Genomic DNA, 19,686 nt, shown 5'->3' with positions numbered 1-19,686 from the left:
CTCCCTCCTCCCTCGGCCGGGCCCGGTTCTCTCCTCTCTCTCCGCTTTCTCTCGTCCCCTCCACCTCTCCTCCCTTTCCTTCTCTGCGCCCGCCTGCCTCCTCCTGGCCCTGTGCGTTCCCCTCTGCCTCTTGTCTCCGCGTCTCTCTTTCTCCTTACATCACCCCCCCCCCCCCCCACAATCAGGGTCTGCTCCTCTCCCCGCTCTTCTCTCTCCCCCTTCCTGCTCTCCCGGCCTCCTTCCTTCCCCTCCCTCGGCTTCGGGCTCTCCACCCACCCACCCACTGGGGAGAGAAGGGTGAATCAGACCCAGATCTGCCCTTGCAGACGGAGCTCACAGTCCTACGGAGGAGACAGACCCAGACGCAGACAGTTCCAATTCAGGACGGTCGGGGTTTGACAGAGGGAGGGACCCAGCGTCTGTGGGAGGAATCCTTTCAGCACAGCTGAAAGGACCTCCAGAGAAGGCCGTGGTTGTGACCTCCAAGACCTGGGAGAAGTTAGATCTGAATTGTTGAGAGAGAGAGGGAGAGGGCGTTCCAGGCAGAGGGCACAGCTCAGGCAGAGACCCAACGGCAGGAAACCAGGGGCCATTCTGGGGGAAGGGCAGGCAGTCGGGTCTGACGGGAGCCCAGGAGCCTGGAAGGGGAGGCTGCGGTGGTGGGCGGGGCCCGGTTCCTCCTCGCTCGGAAGGCCGGGCTGGGAACTTGCCCGTGAGGGTGACCCGGATCCTTGGAGGGCTGTGAGCAAGGGGAGGGGCAGGGTCAGAGCTGGGTGTCAGAAAGACCCCTCTGAGGGCCGTGGGGGATGAGTTAAGGGGGAGAGACTACTGGAGGCCGGGAAGCTGGGGAGGAGGATGCTTGATCAGGGGCTGGGACCCTGGGGACCCAGAGGAGGTTGTGGGGTAGAGAATGTGAGGGGGGTGATGGAAGAGGTGGAGAAGATACAACAGCCAGAAGTCTGGCCCTGAAACTGAGGGGACAGGAGTTGTTCCAGATGGGAAACCAGGAGGAAGAAGGGAGGACAGGAGAGGGAAGATGCTGTGTGCAGCTTGGAACCTTGTGGACATGAAAGCCCAGAGGACATTTAGGGAAGACATGTGGTGGGTATAGGGTTCTGGAGCTCAAACAGTGAAAAATACAGTTTCCTCCTGCCCTGTCCCTGGCCACCCACTTCTCTCTGGGGACAGCTTATGCTTACCAGTTTCTTGTGTATCTTTCCAGAGAAATTCTATACATTTATACACCTATATTATACCACCCCGCCTTTTTTGTCCCCAGGTGGGATCATATTATTCTATACTTTGCTTTTTTTTAAACACTATATCCTGAAGATCCTCCTATATCTATACAGCTTATAGAGGTACCTCATTCATTTTAGTGGCTATATAGTATTCCGTTGTATAATTTTATTCATCCCTACTTATTCAATCAATTAGGAGGGTTTTTTTTAACATAAAGAAACTAATGCTTATGAATACGCAAATTACTGGGCTTTTTAAAGAACTGATTTCTTACAATGCTCTTAAGCTGCTGAACCCAGATATTTGATAAATACTTCTAGGACCTTTAAATTTTGTCATTAATTACTAATGATAGGAATAATAATGATGACAACCATACCTTTTATTGAATGTCTACTTAGGGACAGGCCCTGGACTGGGTATTTGTTATACATTATGTCATTCAGTTAACACAGCAGTCTTATTTTTAGGAACTGTTTTATCTTCATGTAGGGATGAGGAAACTGGGTTCTGAATAGTGAGTTACCCAAGCTCACAAAGTGAATGGCAGAGCTAGGATTTGAACCCACGCCTCTCTGGCTCCAAGTTCTATGCCCTTTGTTTGGAGATGGGCTGCCTCTGGGAAAATGTCCAGCTCACCTGGGATTGCTCTCCAGCAGAGGTGAGACTTGTCATGCACACAAATTCACATTTGATAAAAGGACCTTTCGTCAGACCCTGTACCTTGACTTGGTATCCAGAATTACTGTTAGTCTACACTCACCCCAGATACCCTGCAGTCAGGTCAGGATAGTAACCATACCACCCTGCCGTCTCCTGGTACTGGCCCTGATCCCATGGTTTTTCTTTTTTTTTCTCTCTCTCTCTCTCTCTTTTTTTTTTTTTGGCTGCGCCACGTGACATGTGGGATCTTAGTTCCCCCGCCAGGGATCGAACCCCCGCCCCTTGCAATGGAAGTGCAGTGTCTTCACCACTGGACTGCCAGGGAAGTGGTCCCCCCCACCCCGCCCCCTGCCATTGTGCTGTAATTCTCGATGTCTGGGTCTGTCTTTGAGAATTCAATGAGGACACCATTGAGGTCTGAGTCATCTCTGTCCTCAGTATCACTCAACATAGGGTGTGGCTCAGAGCAGAGACTCAGGAAAATGTTTGCTAAATGAATGAATGGAGGGTTGGATGAAAAGCAAATGGTTTATGGGTTAGGCTGGGACTTGCTTAAGCCTCTGGGATGAAAGAACATAATTCCCATTAGTTCCTAAAACGTAAGGCCTCCGTTACCATTGGTTAGTGACTCACAGGAACCACTGTCTCCATCATTCTTTGATATACAGGGTTCACAAATCCCTTGGCACCTAAGACTTAGCTACTGCAATTCCCACAAATCCCTGAGACTCAGGATCCATCTTTCCCATCAGCCCCTGAGACTCAGGATCCATCTTTCCCATCAGCCCCTGAGACTCAAGATCCACTATTCCCATCAGCCCCTGAGACTCAGGATCACTATTCCCATAAATCCCTGGGACTCAGGATTCACCATTCATTCCCATCAGCCCCTGAGCCTCGGGATCCGCCACTCCCATCTGACATTTGCACACAAGTACTACAGTTCTTGTCAGTCCTTGGTACCCACCATCCATAATTCCCATCCTCTTAAGATACAGGTAGACCACCATTCCCATCAACTCCTGAGACACAAGTTCCACCTTTCCTATTATCCTTCAGAACAGCAAGCCAATGGAAAATAGAAACACCCCACCCTTCATAAGGCCATCCCCAATTTCCTGGAACAGGAACTGTTAGCCAGAAAGACATTTCAACCTGCCCTGAAGTAGGTCTGGATCAAGGACTCATTTATTAATGCTGTAGAAAAGGGAGCACCAGGTTATCAAGAACTTCCAAGTAGCAGAGTATCCTTCCATGGGAGGAATTAACCCCCAACCGGACATAATCCTACAGCACCGTCAGAGAGTGCGGCCACGTGAGGGTTAAACTCCAAACTCAAGACAATCCCCCCCCCCCCCCGCAACACCACTTAATCCCCACAGGTGCGATAATCCTCAGACTGGCTGAGCACAAAAATACCAGAGGATCCAAATGCAACAGATACTCCCATCGTGACATTAAATAATCCCAAGTGGCAATTTGCCCTGGTGGACTTGCAGGAATTGGGGACAGGGCCACCTTTTCTTGGTGTGTGTGGTGGTGGTGGGTGGAACGAAGATGACAAATCTTACTCCCACTATTAACCCTTTCCTGGACTGGGGGGTTGGTGTGAGTTTTGAGGGAGGGTTTCTCCACAGCCTATCTCTTTCCCCTTAGGGCCATGCCTTCTAGTCATCTGGTGAAAGCCTTCAGCTGCTCCACTCTTCACATCTCAGCAAAAGGGAGGGAAGGTGGTTCTGAGGTTCAAGGAGACTGGAGTGGGAGTGGGTACCGTTTTTTCAAGCCATCCACTTCCCCTTCCTCTGGTAACAGAGCCTGTCTTTCCTGTGAGACACCCACTCCAGGTGACTCTAACAAGAATGTTCTAGCAAAATGTCCTTCCTCCCTCCCCCAAAACACATAGCTTGGGCATGTGACCCAATACGGGCCGATCAGAACATTCATTCATTTGTGATCCCCCAACAGAGCTGATTAGAATCTAAGATTTTATTTTTCATCTTTTGAAAAAGTTTTATTTTCATTTTATTTTATTTTTTTAATTTACTTTATTTTATTTCATTTTTTTGGCTGCGGCATGTGGGCTCTTAGCTCCCTGACTAGGGATTTGAACCTGTGTCCCCTGCACTGGGAATGCAGAGTCTTAAGCACTGGACCGCCAGGGAAGTCCCTATTTTTATTTTTACTATTATATATATTTTTGCGGTACGTGGGCCTCTCACTGTTGTGGCCTGTCCCGTTGTGGAGCACAGGCTCCGGACGCACAGGCTCAGTGGCCATGGCTCACGGGCCTAGCCACTCCGCGGCATGTGGGATCTTCCCGGACCGGGGCACGAACCCATGTCCCCTGCATCGGCAGGCAGTCTCTCAACAACTGCGCCACCAGGGAAGCCCCTATTTTTATTTTTAAAATTTTATTGAAGTATAGTCAATTTACAATGTCGTGTTAGTTTCAGGTGTACAGCACAGTGATTCAATTATATCTTTTCCCTCATAGGTTATTACAAAATATTGAATTCAGTTCCCCGTGCTATATAGTAGGTCCTTGTTGTTTATCAAGTTTATATATAGGGGTGTGTATGTGTTAATCCCAACCCCCTAATTTATCCCTCCCCTTTCCCCTTTGGTAACTATGAGTTTGTTTTCTATGTCTGTGGGTCTATTTCTGTTTTGTAAATAAATTCATTTGTATCATTTTTTTTAGATTCCACATGTAAGCGATATCACATGATATTTGTCTTTCTCTGTCTGACTTACTGCACTTAGTATCATAATCTCTAGGTCCATCCATGTTGCTGCAAATGGCATTATTTCATTCTTTTTTATGGTTGAATAGTATTCCATTGTGTGTGTGTGTGTGTGTGTGTGTGTATGCACCACATCTTCTTTATCCATTTATCTGTCGATGGACACTTAGATTGTTTCCATGTGTTGGCTATTGTAAATAGTGCTTCTATGAACACTGGGGCAGAATCTCACTATTAACACAATTGTAATTGCTCCTGAAGCACCAGAGAAGGCAGCTAGACAGGAAATTGAAACAAGCAGTGTAAAAGTGAGAAATGAAAATACAAGATTGTCTTCTTTTACAGATGATAGGATCCCCTACCTAGAAAACCCAAGAGAATTTACAGGAAAACAGAACTCATTATCAAGTTCTTTGACTTGGCAAGATATAAGCTATATACACTAATCAAGATCTGATGAAGTAACAAGTAAAATTAGATCCCTATCTCACACCATACCCAATGTCACTCCAGATGGAACAAAAATAATTTTCCATTGGTCATTTTTTAATGGATGAAAGTTATTGACTTTTATAAATTAATTAATCTGGTGCAAATGGGAGTGATTTTGTTCTCCCTCCGGGGGACGTTCGTCAAAGTCTGGAGACATTTTTGCTTGTCCTTACTGAGTGGGAGAGAGGGATGCTACTGGCATCTAGTGAGTGGAAGACAGAGATGCTGCAAAATATCCTACAGGACATTTTCCCTCTCCCCGCCCCCCAGAACAAGGGATTGTCCAGTTCCACATATCAATAGTGTTAAAGTTGAAAAACTGTGGTATAACTTGACACCTTAATGCATCATCATATGCTTCTAATAGATTTCCAGTTACTTTTTGTATGTTCTAGGTATATAATCACACTAATTACAAATAATATGGATACATCCTTCCCAGTATTTAAACCTCTTATTTGCTTCTGTTTTATATTTGCATTTAGCTAGCACTCTCAGAACAACGAGGGTGTGCAAATATAGTTTGCACTGAGGAGCTGAACTATATTTCTCTGTTTGGGAATTCCATCATTGGGTGAGGTTCTACTTCCTACCACCAAGGACTTAAAGGCTAGATACTTGCTTTCCCTGAAACCTACTGGCTAGTGTGCACGTGTCTGAATGAACTGAGACTTTATAAAGACATCATGAAGGGTCCTGTGCTCCCTCTGACGGCCTTGGCACTGAACGAGGCTGTCCCTCGGCAAACTTGGCCATGACTCTCCTTCCATTGTTTCCTTGGGTTTTGACCCATTTTCTAAACTTGGAACTAAAGCTTTCTCATCCTATCTGTCAGCTGCCCAATGTCCTATGAATGAATTCCCTTTTTGCTTAAGTTAACCCAAATTGGTTTCCTTCACAACCAAGAACCCCACGGTTAGAATGTTAAATAATAATTGTGACGGTCAGTGGGAGCTTATTGTCTCGTTCCTGACTTAGTTGGAAATAGTCTCTCGTCTGCACACATTCATTAATCTATTCATAAAACACGTATTGAAATTCATGAGTTCACTCCTTTACCTCTAGGTCCAACCCAATACCACTTGGGTCATTCTGGTTTTCTGCCTTCCCATATGTGTAAATCCCTTCTCTGAGAAAGGGAAATCTGTTCCCCTTAGCCATAATGTGTTTACTTATTTGATTAGTTCCTCTTTTTTTTTTTTTTTTTTCTTTTTTTTTGCGGTACACGGGCCTCTCATTGTTGTGGCCTCTCCCATTGCGGAGCACAGTCTCCGGACGCGCAGGCTCAGCGGCCATGGCTCACGGGCCCAGCCGCTCCACGGCATGTGGGATCTTCCCGGACCGGGGAACGAACCCGTGTCCCCTGCATCGGCAAGCGGACTCTCAACCACTGCACCACCAAGGAAGCCCCTCCTCTGTTTTTTTTTTTTTTCTTTTTTTTGGCTGCCGCATGGCATGTGGGATCTTAGTTCCCCGACCAGGGATTGAATCTGTGCTCCCTGCAGTGGAAGCTTGGAGTCCTAACCACTGGACCACCAGGGAATTCCCTTGATTAGTTCCTCTGAGTGTAACTGGTTCCCCATCTCAGCCACTATTCCTTCCCAGTGCGGTGGTCCTTATCCTGCTTGCCTCCCCTTCCCCTACTGGGATGTCCCCACCCAACCCTGGCGCTCTCAACACGCAAAGGCCCTCCTCGCCTAGGTGAGGTTCTGACATTTCTCTCTGACATTCTTGGGTAGACACTCTCCTCACTCTGTTTGAGACACTGCATTTCAGGTCACCTCTCTGCACAGATATCTATCTTGCTCTGCTACACCTGAGCTCTACTGTTGAGAAGAGGAAGAGAAGTGGGGGGGGAATCAAGATGGCAGAGTAGTAGGATGTGGAGCTCACCTCCCCCCACAAATACATCAGAAATACATCTACAGGGACTTTCCTGGAAGCCCAGTGGTTAAGAATCCGCCTGCCAATGCAGGGGACACGGGTTCGAGCCCTGGTCTGGGAAGATCCCACATGCCGTGGAGCAACTAAACCTGTGAGCCGCAACTACTGAGCTTGCGCTCTAGAGCCTGCGAACCACAACTGCTGAAGCCATGTGCCTAGAGCCTGTGCTCTGCAACGAAGAGAAGCCACCACAATGAGAGGTCCGTGCACCACATAGCCCCCACTCGCTGCAGCTAGAGAAAACCTGCATGTAGCAATGAAGACCCAACGCAGCCAAAAAAAAAAAAAAAAAAAAAATATGAGTCTGGAGTTCTGTGAAGAGGACCAGGATGAAGATATACATAGATATACATTTGGGAGTTGTCAATATTTGATAGTATTTAAGGCCTTCGGACTCGATGAGGTTGCCTTGGAAATGAGTAAAGACTGAAAAGAAAAATCCCAGGGTTAGGCCAATACGGTGCTTTACGTGGAAGCATTTAGCTTGTTTTTGGTTTTATGTGACTTGATAGGTAGGTAGGTAAATAGAATTCTAGATTAAGAAAATAATTCTATATAAGGGGATTTTTGATGCAAATTATACCTGAATTTTAATAGCTCCCTTTCAGCATGTAACACAGTGATATGCATAGCCTCCTTTGATCTATTTAAATGAAGATTTATTTTAATAGATATTCGAATATTCAATCATGTCTGTATTCCTAGGTAATATCCATTTGGCCATGATATATATATATATATATATATATATATATATATATATATATATATGTGATCCCGCGGCTTGCAGGATTTCAGTTCCCTAACCAGGCACTGAACCTGGGCCCCTGCAGTGAAAGCCCGGAATTCTAACCACTAGGCCACCAGGGAACTCCCCATGGTATATATTTTTAATTTACTGGAGTTTTCTATTGCTAGTTATCTATTTTGGAATTTCCCCATCAATCTTCAAAAGGGAGATTCATCTGTAGTCAATGCTTTTCATGTTATCATATTAGGTTTTTATATTTCATGATGCCGGCTCTATACAGATCATTGGGAAACCTTTCTTTCTTTTCTTTGTTTCTTTCTTTGTTTCTTTCTTTCTTCCTTCCTTCCTCCCTCCCTCCCTCCCACGCTCTCTCTCGCTCTCTCTCTCTCTCTTTCTTTCTTTCTCTTTTTTCTTTCTTCCTTCCTTCCTCCCTCCCCCCCTCTCTCCCCCCCTCTTTCCCTTTCTTTCTTTCTTTCTTTCTTCCTTTCTTTTCTTGGCTGTGCCTTGCGGCATGTGGGAGCTTAGTTCCCCGACCAGGGATGGAATTGGTGCCCTCTGCAGTGGAAGCACAGGCTCTTAAGCACTGGACTGCCAGGGAAGTCCCCAACTTTTCATTTTTATCTTTAGTTTACATTGAATCAGCATTGTCTGTTTGTAGATAGTTTGAAATAATTTAATATGATTCTGTCAGTTTATTTTATAGTTACTAATTTATTTAACATGTTCATCTCTTCTTGAGAATTTTTTGAAATTTACATGTTCCTGAAAAATCATCCATTTATCCCCAATTTTCTAGTTATTAACAATGAACTGAACAAAGAATTCTCTGAGTAATTAGGTTCCTCCAGAGCTATCCCCTTTCTTCTTATCATTTTCATGGTTGGCTCTTTCCCCCGCATCCTGTGTGATTGTCCCAACCCTGGAGTCTGCGCCACTGGTTTTTATTTTCTGTGTGCCAAATATTGTATTTTATTCTCCTAAGTCTATTTTATTTTTAATTGTCATTGTTTTTCCTTAATTATTTCCCCTAGGTTTTCTAGTTCTGTTTTGATTTTGGTGTCTTATCATTGCTTATATCTAAAAAGAAAATTTTGTTTAATTTCCAATAAGTGGGAAGCTGCTACAGCCTACCATTTTTTGTTTGATACAGTTAATCAATTAAAATACTCTCTAATTTTTCATTCTATATTCCTTTTATATTTTATTATTTGTAAAAAGTGGAGAGAGGGTGGGGGAAAGATGAATCGGGAGTTTGGGATTAGCAGATGCAAATTATTATGTACAGAATGGATAACCAACAAGGTCCTACTGTATAGCACAGGGAACTATGTTCAGTATCCTGTGATAAACCATAATGGAAAAGAATAGGAAACAGAATGTATATATATGTATAACTGAATCACTTTGCTGTACAGTAGAAATTAACACAACATTGTAAATCACCTATACCTCAATAAAATAAATTTCTAAAGAATTTTGTCAAAAGTGTTTTGGAAGAAATTGGAGGTCTTGGTCTCTCCTTGAATTTACCAGTCCAGCTTGCTGAGTGCGCCTTGTCCAGCAGGGGGCGGTCTTAGACTTTGATTGTTTTCCTACCTCAGCTTGAGCAAATCCAGTCTTGAGGAATGAAGTTAGAGAGTAAGCCTCTGGCTGGAGGAACTTTTGTTTGATGGGTCAATGCATCTATTTTCCCAGGAGATACAAAATTAAGTCCCCACCGTAGAAAAGCAGGTATAAAAGTGAGTGCAGGGCCTTCCTTGGTGGTCCAGTGGTAAAGAATCCGCTTTCTAGTGCTGGGGATGCTGGTTCGATCCCTGGTCAGGGAACTAAGATCCCACATGCCACGGGGCAACTAAGCCCGCGCACCACATCTACTGAGCTCACACGCCTTCAACGAGAGAGTCCGCGAGCCCGCGTGCCTGTGTGCCGCAAAAACTGCATAGCCCATGAGCTCTGGAGCCCGGACACCACAACTAGAGAGAGAAAACCCAAAAACCACAACTAGAGAGAAGCCCACGGGCCGCAATGAAGACCAGACGCAGCGGAAAAAAAATAAAGAAAATAAATAAATTAAAAAATATATATTAAAAAAGTGAGTGCAGGAGGCCTGGGGTTAGAAAAACAACAGGACAAGTATACTGACAAATGGTACCTGAACTTTGGCCTCCGTGCAGGGGAGACCACAGCAGGGGAGAATGCAGCAAAATAAAGCTGGGCAGCTCCCGCTCAGCCCCAGCTGATTTCTGTCGCATGGAAATGCCAGATATTTAAATTTTTCAAGAGAAGTTAGCCATTCAGACTGTTGCAAGATATCTCCAAGTGTTAAACTGTGACTGATGAATTAAAAAAATTTTTTAAACCTATATGTAAACTAAATACAAACTATGATCTAGAATTTTTTTTTTTTTTTTTTTTTTTGGTGAATAGCCCTGGATTCACTGTAGTTATGTAACATGGGCTTTCAGTTATACTAAATAGTGAAATACTGAACACTTTTACTCTAAGGTCAAGAAAAAGACAAGGATGTCTATTCCAACCACTTCTATTCAACATTGTAATGAAATTACTAGAGGGTGCAATGAAGCAGGAAAAGGAATAAAAGGCACAGTGACTGGAAAGAGAGAAGCAAAACATCATTGTTTCCAATGGCAAGACAGTGTACAGAGAAAACACAAAATATGCAAGTGAGGGAACTCTCTGGCTGTTCAGTGGTTAGCACTCTGCGCTTTCACTGCCATGGGCCTGGGTTCAGTCCGTGGTCGGGGAACTAAGATCCCTCAAGCTGCGTGGCGTGGCCAAAAACCAAAAAGAAAAACAAACAAACAAAATATATGAGCGAACTATTGGAATTAGTAGGTAATTTAGCAGAGTAGCTGTAAACAAAATCAATACACAGAAATAACTTCTATATCCATATTAGCAACAGCAGAAAATTAAATTAAAAATACAATATCTTTTTAAAAAGAATGAAAATCCACAATATATCTAAAAGTAAAACTAACAAATAGTTTCAAGACTGCTACTCTGAAGACTGGAAAATGTTGTTGAGAGAAATTAAAGAAGCCCTAAATAAGAGATATATCATGTTCATGCATTTGAATACTCAATATTTTAAAAAAGTCAATACTTCCCCAAGCCAGGACCCGAGGAGCTGAGGGATTTTCTCTCCTGAACCCACATCTCAGTGTTGCAGGGGAGGCGTTAGTTCGCTGTCAGTCAGACAGACCAGGAATTCTTCGTTTCTGTTAATGGTGTTTTTGATTCCTAGCATTTCATTTTGATTCTATCTTAGAGCTTCCGTCTCTCTGCTGCATTACCATCTGTTTTTGCATGTTGTCTATTTTTTTTCTTTTATAACTTTTAACATAGTAATCATGGCTCTTTTAAATTCCCTGTGTGATAATTTCAACGTCTGGGTCATTTCAGAGTCTTGTTCTGATGCTTGGTTTGTCTCTTTAGACTATAGTAGTGGTGTTGTTATAAGAGACAGTGTTTTAGAGCAGTTTTAGGTTCACAGCAAAGCTGAGCAGAAAGTGAAGAGAACGATCTCAGATGTAACTTTCTGGATTTTCCAGTCTCTCTAGATTTTAGGGTGGTGGCTTGCTCTGTGATCTCAGTTCTCTGATGGGTCTGAGAAAAATCACTGATTCCCAGTTTGTTCACATTTTTCTCATTGTAAAAATGAGATTGACAACTTCCAAGCAATTTTAATGTTAGGACTGAAACCAGAAGTCCTCTTGCTATGTCATTTTTGTTCTCTTTCTGCGTGTGTGTCCTATTTTTGTTGGAGGCTGGGCCTATCACATCTGCACGTTGGGAACATGGTTTCCCTAAACTTAACCTCTGAAATATGTTAAAAATGCTAAGTTCCTCAAGTCCAGCAGAGGGAGCCCTTGAACTTTGGTTTCTTCCCCTTTCTCAAGGAGTGCTTGACCTTGGCTAAGTCCAGTTAGAGACACCTTACAGCTTGTGGGATTTTTGTTTGGTAGGTTCAGGGCCTCCCAGATCAAATCTCTACGTGGACAAGGCAGCTATGGTAAATGAGTGAAGTAGACGAGTGTAAGGAAGACAGCTGGGCACGTGTTCTGACAAATGGTACCTGGATTTGGCTTTAGTGGAGGGATACAATAGTGCATGGTGGGGAGTATAGCAAAGTAAAGGAGATCACTTATTGTTCAGCCTCGGCTGATGGCTACTCTGTGAGAGTATCAGACCTTCCGATTTTTTCAAGAAGGCTTTCATGTTACTGTGAGATATTTCCCAATGTTCAAATATTCTAAGTTTTCTAGTTAAAGTATTTCCAAACTGTTTCAGCCAAATAAAACGCATTTTTTTCCTCAGCCCTGGAGTCATTGCTGCTCGCTTGTGGATGCCATCTTTCCCATAGTTGACATCCATGCTAAATGGAGCCCTGCATAATTTCCTCCCCACTCTTTTGCTTTGTTTTGTTTTGTTTTTTTGCGGTACGTGGGCCTCTCACTCTTGTGGCCTCTCCCGTTGCGGAGCACAGGCTCCGGACGTGCAGACTCAGCGGCCATGGCTCACTGGCCCAGCCGCTCCACGGCATGTGGGATCTTCCCGGACCGGGGCACGAACCTGCGTCCCCTGCATTGGTAGGCGGACTCTCAACCACTGCGCCACCAGGGAAGCCCCAAACTCCTTTTTTAAAAAGAAATTGTTGGGACTTCCCTGGCAGTCCAGTGGTTAAGACTTCGTGCTTCCACTGAAGGGGGCACGGGTTTGATCCCTAGTTAGGGATCTAAGTTCCATGCGAGGGTGGGAGTGGGAGGGGGTGGGGGGAGAGGGGAAACTAAGATCCCGCATGCCATGCAGCGCAGCCAAAAAAAGAAAAAAGAAAAAAAAATCATTAACCCTGTAGCTTTGCTGGCCTTGTTCTCAGGCAGGCTCTCACCAAGTATTGAGCTCTGAGGATGTCCAGTCCAGCCTCTTCCTTCCCCAGAGATGTTGCAACCGAGCAGGACCCTACGGGGCCTTCCTGGGAAAGACCCCTCCCCCATACCCTCTGCTGTAGCTCTTCTCTGAAGTATGCTGACAATAGTATCTCATGTATATTTCCTGAGTTTTTGGGATGCTAAAAACCACCACCAAATGGGAGAAATTAACTACTTGATGATCAGGAGCATGTAGCCCCCAGAACTTCTGGCACCTAAGTATTGATCACCATCAACCAATTAGAGAATTGTGCATGAGCTGATCACACACCCTGGGACACCCCTCACTCACCTGGCCTTTAAAAATGCTTTGCTGAGACCCTTCATGGGGTTCAGGTTTTTCTAAGCATGTGTCACCTGTCTCCTGGCATGGCCCTGCAATAAACCTTTCTCCAAACTCTGACTTCTGGGTTTGTTTGGCTTCACTGTGCATCGGGCACATGAACTTGCGTTTGGTAACAATGTTATGGGGAAATTTCCTTTTCTGTTCAATCAGCATCCTTCCATCTAGTCCTTCCGTCTATGCGCTGCAGCTTCTAGATGCAACTTCCTTCCCGCTCACTGGTCTTGTCTGTGCTCCCATTCCTGACAGATGAATCAGAACATGGGGTAAGAGAATGAAGTAATAACCAGGGTGTTGTAGACCCAGGTCCTTAGACCCTTTAATCAGTAGAAATTGATGAGGGACTTCCCTGGTGGCTCAGTGGTTAAGAATCTGCCTGCCAAGCAGGGGACATGGATTTGATCCCTAGTCCAGGAAGATCCCACATGCCGCAGAGCAACTAAACCCGTGCGCCACAACTACTGAGCCTGCGCTCTAGAGCCTGCAGGCCACAACTACTGAGCCCACATGCCACAACTTCTAAAGCCCGTGTGCCTAGAGCCCATGCTCCGCAACAAGAGAAGCCACCACAATGAGAAGCCCGCGCACAGCAACAAAGAGTAGCCCCCGCTCGCCGCAACTAGAGAAAGCCCACGTGCAGCAACGAAGACCCAACGCAGCCTAAATAAATAAATAAATAAATAAATAAATAAATAAATAAATATCATTAAAAAGAAAAAAGAGAAATTGATGAGAGGCCAGATGAAAAATTCAGGTAAGGTTTTATTGGGCTTTATTGTGCTGCAGAAAGGTGCCCTTGCTCACTCTCTAAGGGGGTGAGCTGGTCCCTTAAAGGGGGTGAGGGTAGAGGCAGTTCGGTGGGTCAGGCCAGAGGTGTAGCTTGGGTGGTCCGCCCCCCCCCTTGGTAGTGCCGTGTGCAGGGATCATGCGCAGGACCCTACTTTTGCTCCCCACACCTCAGAAGTGGCAGTTGGGTTTTGGCCTTTTTGTATCTTGTTGTTCATAATTTGCCCCACTTGCCCATGCATGCAGTTATTTTGAGTCCCTTATAGTTTCTTTGTATTTTATTGCTCAGTGAGACATTTCTTCAGGTGCAAGCACTTCAGTAAATGGTCCCAGGTTCCAGATGCCAGGTCACCAAGTGTCACAAGGGCGGGGTCTTGACCTTCCAGCCTAGAGATGCTTCTGCCCTCCGTACTAATGACTGGGTGACCCCGGGGGCGGGGGGAGTGGGGAGTGCAGGCTCATCTGCAGGGCTGGCCCTGCTCTAGTTTCTGTCCCCCTAGACAGAGCCTCAGAGTGTGCAGAAGCTATGTGTGACCACGAGCCCCAAGCTTTTCCCTTCCCTGACGACTTTGATCCTCAGGTGCATGAAGCCCCAAATTCAAGGTTTTCATGTTCAGAATTCCCCCAGGGCATGTGTGACTTGGGTTCCCTCTCTGGATTTCCACCCTCTCCTAGATTTCGGACTGAAAATTCTTCTCTCCTGCCAGCGCTTCGAGGATTTTCAGAACAGTTACAACAATTATGTATTTTTAAATGAAATTGTATTTTTAGTTATTTTCAGCAGGAAGCGGGGTCTGATATGCAGCTCATAGAGCCCCTGGAGATGGTCCTCATCTCTTTTCCTTTTTTTTTTTTTTTTTTTTTGTCACACAGTGCAGCTTGCAGGATCTCAGTTCCCCGAACCTGGGCCACAGCAGCGAAAGCCTGGAATCCTAACCACTACGCCATCAGGGAACTCCCTTATCTTTTCCAATTAAACTCATTCCCTCTGTGATCTCGCTTAGGCTCATGACTTGAAATGCTGTCTGCATGGTGACAGGCCAAGTTCGTGTGTCCAGCTAGAACTTTTCCTTAAACTCCAGACTCATAGAAGGAGCACCTTGTGTTGATTCTCCATTTGTGTGTCTAATATGCATTTCTCACTCCACACATTCCCAGTAGAGCACCCAATCCTCTTCTTTAAAAATCCCTTAGGGCTTCCCTGGTGGCGCAGTGGTTGAGAGTCCGCCTGCCAATGCAGGGGACATGGGTTCGTGCCCCGGTCCGGGAAGATCCTACATGCCGCGGAGCGGCTGGGCCCGTGAGCCATGGCCGCTGAGCCTGCGCGTCCGGAGCCTGTGCTCCGCAACGGGAGAGGCCACAACAGTGAGAGGCCCGCGTGCCGCAAAAAACAAAACAAAACAAAATCCCTTAGGGACTTCTCTGGGGGTCCAGTGGCTAAGACTCCATGCTCCCAATGCAGGGGGCTCGGGTTCGATCCCTGGTCAGGGAACTAGATCCCGCATGCATGCTGCAACTGAGACCCGGGGCAGCCAAAATAAATAAATAAATATTTTAAAAAAATCCCTTGAAGTCTTTGCGTCTGTGACAATGGTGGCTTCACGTCGGCCACTGTACCAAGCAAAGTGCTCACTGCTCGATGCACCCAGAAGCCAATATGATGGCATCGGCTTTTGAGAAAAGAAAAAGCTTTACTGAGTGGTCGACCAGCAAGGAGACAGGAGGCAAAGCTCAGATCTGTCTCCCCAAGTTGGGTCTGGTCAAAGTTTTATGAATTAGGGGAGGAGGTTGGTATGCAGAACCAATGATAGGGGAGGTCTGGATTGGAGGCTATTTGTGGTAAGGTATATCACAGGTGCTTCAGCTCCAGATTTTCCTGGGCAACAGACCCTTTGCTTCTGAAAGGGTTCTGGCATTCTGGTTCTGGTCTGCGTCTCACCAACTCCACCTGGTCTGACCTGGCCACCCCCATCTCACATCCCAGGCATTTGCAATAGTCCTGGAGGAGGAGTCTAGGCTCAGTACTGCAAGTAGAGGGATCAGGTGAAAGCAAATCAGAGCCCGCCCCTTTTCTGCTCAAGCCCTGAACTGCCTTCACACCTGTGATATTGTGATTTATCATAAGAAATATATATGTTCGGTCTTCATCCCTGTTTCTGGCACAGAGCTCCTAAAAACCTGGGGATTTCCTAAGTAATGAGAGTGATAAAGGGGTCTTGTGTTATTTTAATGAGGCCGCTTTTGAGAAGCACTTAAGGTGGGGCTTGGTTGCCAGGGAAGCCCTAGAGGTGATTAGAGAGTTGGAACTTTCAGTCCCATGCCCTTGACTTCTAGGGAAGAGAGAGGACCTCAGAAGTTGAATCAATGACCAATGGCCACTGATTTAATCAATCATGACTATGTAGTGAAGTCTCCAAAAAATCCAAAAGCATGGGGTTTGGAGAAATTCTAGGCTGGTGAACAGGTGGAGATTCAGGGAGAATGGTGTACCCAGGAGAGCATGGAAATTCCATGCCCCTTCGCTCATAACTTGCCTTATGCATCTTTTCATCTGGCTGTTGAATTGTATCCTTTAATATCCTTTGTAATAATCTAGTAATCTAGATTACTGATAAGATAGTAAGTAAGCTGGTTTCTCTGGGTTCTGTGAGTTGCTCTAGCAAATTAATGGAACCCAAGGAGGAGATCATGGGAACCTCTGATCTATAGCCAGTGGATCAGAAGCACAGGTGACAACCTGGACTTGTAATTGGTGTCTGAAGATGAGGCAGTTTTGTGGGAATGAGCCCTTAACCTGTGGGATCAAGCCCTTAACCTGTGGGATCTGATGCTATCTTTAGGGAGGTGGCGTCAGAATTGAGTTAATTGCTTGGTGATGTGGAAGAAAACCACACACACACATCAGTATTGCTGTTGAAATCATAACAACTCACTCACTGTGAGGACTCATTTTATGTGTCAACTTGGCTGGGCCACGAGGTGCCCAGACATTTGGTCAAACATTATTCTGGGTGTTCCTGTGAAGGTGTTTTTGGATGAGACTGATATTTGTTTGTTTGGTTTACATTTTAATTTTATTTTATTTATTGAAAAAATTTAATACAAATTTTAAAGGTTACTTTCCATTTACAGTTATTACAAAATATTGGCTATATTTGCCATATTGTGCAATACATCCTTTTTTTTTTTTTTTTTTTTTTCAGGCACGTTGAGTCTTTGTTGCCACACACAGGCTTTCTCTAGTTGTGGTGAGTGGGGGCTACTCTTTGTTGTGGTGCATGGGCTTCTCATTGAGGTGGCTTCTCTTGTTGCGGAGCACAGGCTCTAGGCGTGTGGGCCTCAGTAGTTGTGGCACGCAGGCTCAGTAGTTGTGGCTCACGGTCTCAGTAGTTGTGGTGCACAGGCTTAGTTGCTCCGCAGCATGTGGGATCTTCCCAGACCAGGGATCAAACCTGTGTCACCTGCATTGGCAGGCAGATTCTTAACCACTGTGCCACCAGGGAAGCCCCACAATACATCCTTGAGCCTATCTTACACCCAATAGTTTGTGCCTCCTGCTCCCCCACCTCTATATCCCCCCGCAATGGTAACCTTTAGCTTGTTCTCTATATCTGTGAGTCTGCTTCTTTTTTGTTATATTCACGTTTGTTTTATTTTTTTAGATTTCACATATAAGTGATATACAGTATTTGTCTTTCTTTGTCTGACTTATTTCACTTAGCATAGTGCCCTCCAAGTCCATCCATGTTGCTACAAATGGCAAAATTTTGTTCTTTTTTATGGATGAGTAGTATTCCATTGTGTGTATATATATATATATATATATATATATATATATACACCCCATGGATGAGATTGATATTTAAATCAGTAGACTGAGTAAAGCAGATTGCTCTCCCGAATGTGGGTGGGCCTCATCCAATCAGTTGAAAGCTTGAATAGAAGAAAAGGGCTGACCCGCCCATGAGTAAGGGAACTCCTCCTGCCTGAATGCATTCCAGCTGGGATATCAGTTTTTTTCCTCCCTTCGAACTTGAAACAACAGCTCTTCCTAGGTCTCAAGCCTGCATACCTTCAAACTGGAACCACACCATCAGCACTCCTGGGTCTCCAGTTTGCTGACCACAGATCTTGGGACTTGTCAACCTCTGTAATCACACTGGCCAGTTCCTTATAATGAATCTCTTTATATATGTATACACATCCTGTTGGTTCTGTTTCTAGAGAACCCTAATACACCCAGAGTAAAAGTCAAATTCTTACAATAGTCTCAAAATTTCTTCATAATCTGACCTATGATACCTCTCAGACCTACTCTCCTTATTTACCCTGTTAATCACTCTGCTACCCTGTCATCCAGCTGCTGCTAAACACACCACACACGCTCCCACCTTGAGACTTCTGAATGCGCTCCTCCTTCGGGGTGGATCACTTTTGCCTGGATACCCATAGGAGTCATTCTCTTACTCTCTTCATGTGTTTGCTCAGATGTCACCCTCTCCATGAGGCCTGCCCCAGCCACGTTTTTAAAACTTTCAGCAGTTCTCAACAATTCCTCTTCTGCTTTCCTGTTTTTCTCAATATTTATTTATTTATTTATTTGGTTGCACTGGGTCTTAGTTGTGACAGGGAGGCTCCTCAGATGAGGCTCCAGGGCTCCTTAGTTGTGGCATGCATGTGGGATCTAGGTCCCTGTGGAACTGAACCCGGGCCCCCCTGCGTTGGGAGCACGGAGTCCTATCCACTGCACCACCAGGGGAGTTCCTGCTTTCCTGTTTTTAATTGTTTCCTTAGACTACATCATTCTTCAAGAGACTGTGTATCTTAATTTTCTTATTAAATGTTAGTCTCGGGCTTCCCTGGTAGCGCAGTGGTTGAGAGTCCGCCTGCCGATGCAGGGGACGCGGGTTCGTGCCCCGATCCCGGAAGATCCCACATGCCGCGGAGCGGCTGGGCCCGCGAGCCATGGCCGCGGAGCCTGTGTGTCCGGAGCCTGTTCTCCGCAACGGGAGAGGCCACAGCAATGAGAGGCCCGCGTACAGCAAAAAAAAAAAAAAAAAAAAAAAAAAAAAAAAAAAAGTTAGTCTCCCCACTCAGATTTTTTTTTTTTTTTGGCGGTACGCGGGTCTCTCACTGTTGTGGCCTCTCCCGTTGCGGAGCACAGGCTCCAGACGTGCAGGCCCAGCTGCCATGGCTCACGGGCCCAGCCACTCCGCGGCATGTGGGATCTTCCCGGACCGGGGCACGAACCCGTGTCCCCTGCATCGGCAGGCGGACTCTCAACCACTGCGCCACCAGGGAAGCCCCCCACTCAGATTTTTGACCCATCTTTTCCATCCTAGGAGATTATCCTGTGTTGTGTCTCCAGCCCCTACATAGCCCCTACATGGGGGCATGGCACACAGCAGGTGTCCTCAAAGCCTTAGTTGAATGGCTGAGTATCAGTGCCAGGCTGTGTCCTGAGCACTTGACACGTATGAACTCGTTTAATCCTCACACAGCATTTCTGCTGGTGTCTCTGTTGTTCAGATGAGCAAACTGAGGCACAGAGAGGCTAAGTAACTTTGGTAAAGTTGAACAGGTGGCAGGTGAGTTGGTAGGTAGGCAGGTGTCTGGGTTCCAACCCAGGCACTCCTTGCCTTCAACTCCCACATTCCAAACGCCCTGCGCTCGGTCTGCTTTGGGCATCAACACCAGGACCAGAGTCTGAGGCTGCCTGGGATGAGGACAGTGATGGGAACAGGGACCTAACTCCAAGGGGTCAGGAGG

This window comes from Mesoplodon mirus (assembly GCF_964341445.2).
Source record: "Mesoplodon mirus genome assembly, chromosome: 19".
Taxonomy (NCBI): Eukaryota; Metazoa; Chordata; class Mammalia; order Artiodactyla; family Ziphiidae; genus Mesoplodon; species Mesoplodon mirus.
Note: the sequence above shows the minus strand (reverse complement) of the source record.